This window comes from Watersipora subatra, chromosome 6 (genome assembly GCF_963576615.1).
Source record: "Watersipora subatra chromosome 6, tzWatSuba1.1, whole genome shotgun sequence".
Taxonomy (NCBI): domain Eukaryota; kingdom Metazoa; phylum Bryozoa; class Gymnolaemata; order Cheilostomatida; family Watersiporidae; genus Watersipora; species Watersipora subatra.
Genome location: NC_088713.1, coordinates 41,696,925 through 41,699,646, shown reverse-complemented (window position 1 = coordinate 41,699,646; position 2,722 = coordinate 41,696,925). Strand labels below are relative to the sequence as shown.

Below are 2,722 nucleotides of genomic sequence, written 5' to 3'. Positions count from 1 at the left end.
TACATATTTGAACTTACCTTTTAAAACTTTGTTGTAAAATTGTACTGTAGAAGTTAAATTGTATCAGGTGTAATTCTGTCCAGCTTTGTCTCTGCATTTTATATACTCTTCTCTCTACTCGCCTTTAGTTTATGTATGAGTAAACAGCAGATAGTAGATACCAACTATTTATTCTCACTCTTCAGTTGAGGTATCTTAGGAATTTCAAAAATTGTTAGACGTTTCTTTATTGTAAGTACACAAAATTATATATGTAATCAGCAGCAAACTCCGAATTTGTTCATTTGTAACACAAATTAGTAAACTGCTTCTATGAAAAAAAATTAATGAATGCATTAACTGAGGAAAATTGTACTTATTGTATGCAGTGAAAACGCATCCTTGAATTTCTAATCAGGTAGATCATGACACATTTATGAAGTGAACAAAAGTTCTAAGATTGCTAATATAGCCCGGCAGTGCTTGGGGTTGGCCTACTCTCTAACATCGTAGATAATATCTGGAGCTCTGGCAGTCTGCTCTTATGAGCCTCTCTTTATGCAAAAATCTTTTAGCATCATAGATATTCTGCTCTTATTACTAGAGAGAATGAACAAAAATTAAAAAGTGGTGGCAGTGGTGGGATTCAAACCCACACCTCCAAAGAGACTGGTGCCTTAAACCAGCACCTTAGACCGCTCGGCCACACTACCTCATGCCATAAGGTGATGTGAGCGTTCAAGCAGTAGTTTAGTGATATCATTAGATTTTAGCCTTCTCGACACTTTGATAATTAATTCAGCTCAATTTTTGCATAATCTTTTCAGGAAATTAGTAATTTCAAGGTTTGTTAATGGCACAGTACAGTTGTATTTGAAAATGTTGCAGGTCTAGATCTACACACAACCATGATTTTCAAGTGTTCTAGTAGTTATAACCAAACATTTATTCCATTGTATGGTAAAAAATTGCATGGTGCAATGCTTAGCTGAGGTGGGCATTGGGTTGGGTGGGTTAGTCGAGGTCATTAGCTGGTTCACATAACCGGGGTGTTCGAGTTCATTTCTGATGCAAAGCAGTTTTTTGTCCCTAAAACGTTATGGTTATAACTGAACATACAGACTTCAGACAAACAAGCAAACATTTATATTTATATACATACCGCAAAATCTCTAATTCAATGCCATGGTGCTCTACTTTTCAACCCTTCCTCTATAGTGGGGGTCCATTGGAGGTGGTATCAAATATAGGCTGGCATTGTATTTTTCAAATGAATCATAAGACTTTTGACGACTCTGCAAAATGATGGTTAAATTTGTTGATGAGGTTTCGAGACAAGGGTTCGTCTCATTGTTGATGAATAATTTTCGTAAGCTGTGAGCACATTCATTTATCATAAAAACTCTTAAACTTTGCTCCCGCTCGTTTGGTCGTGGGATTATCTTACAAATAAGGTAATCGTTGTAATTAACCCTTTTGCAGGTGGTGTGACATTAATGTCGTTTTGCGATATCGATCGAAGTGGGTGGTGCGACATTAATGTCGATATCGTACGCACTACGTATTAAGACTTACTACTGGTCTGCGTTCACTTTTCTATTCAATTAAATACTTTATAAAGTAAAGTAACACATGGGATGACTTGAGTAACTACATTTTAGACATGCATCTTCTCATTTCAACATGTTTTGGGGCGATCGTTATCAAACGTCTTTCAATGTTTTTTTTACTCAGTAAGATACTAAGCCTTTTTCCCCGTATCGAATTTTATGCTTTTATGTGAACAAAAGAACTTGCTATTGGTCTGTGTTTGTTTTTCTATCAAATTAAATACTTTTAAAGTAAAAGAACACATATGAGGACTTGAATAACTACATTTTAGACATGCATCTTTTCATTTCAACTCGTTTTGGGCGATCGTTATCAATATCGATATGTTTTTTTTTACTCAGTAAAATACTAAGCCATTTTCCTCCGAAATGATTTATATGTTTTATGATCATTGTCGATGCCCTTTATTTGTGCCTTTTTTACTTAGTGAGATCCAAGCATTGATCTTTTGAAAACACAAAATACATTTTATAATCATGGCTTCATCTTCCCAACGTCCTGCTAGATCAACTCGAAAGGCCTAGTTTGTTTTGGCAGACTCTATAGTTGATGACTCAGACAATGAATCAAATTTTTCTGATGTCAATATAATGGACTTTGATATAAGTGATGAGTCTAGTGATGATGATGCTTCTGGTGTCACTTATCACAATTCGACAATATGGACTATAGACCACAAATAGACAGTATGGACTATGGATATGTGCTATGGACTAAGTCTAAACAGTGGCTAACATGCATTACAAAGTGTGGTTCTACTTGTAAATTGCTTTATTTGTAATATAAATACAGAATGTTTTATTCAACAATATAACATTATCGCAACAACAATCAAATTTATCAATTTTCTTAAAAATTTACATGTGTAAGGGTAGTTTAAATAGCTCAAGTAGGCACAGGGGGTGTAAAACTGTTTGTACAATGCCTTGTTATATGATACAAACCTATCATGCAACCATAGTGTAGCAAAAAATATCATTTCAATAAAGTTTCAAAATTTTCATATTTTTGAAAAATTAATTCACCCAGGACGATCTGAAATAGGCTCAAAAACTCACCTGCAAAAAGGTTAAACATCACATGCACTTTCAGGATTATGACTTTTTCTATTTTTTTTCAAGAAATTATTTTG

General features: G+C 34.3%; 1 non-coding gene across 1 annotated transcript; it reads right to left on the bottom strand.

Annotated features, from left to right (window-relative positions):
* Positions 1-610: 610 nt before the first annotated feature.
* On the bottom strand, positions 611-692 carry Trnal-aag (transfer RNA leucine (anticodon AAG)). Its single transcript has one exon. It is a non-coding gene; the product is annotated as a tRNA-Leu (tRNA).
* Positions 693-2,722: the final 2,030 nt, after the last annotated feature.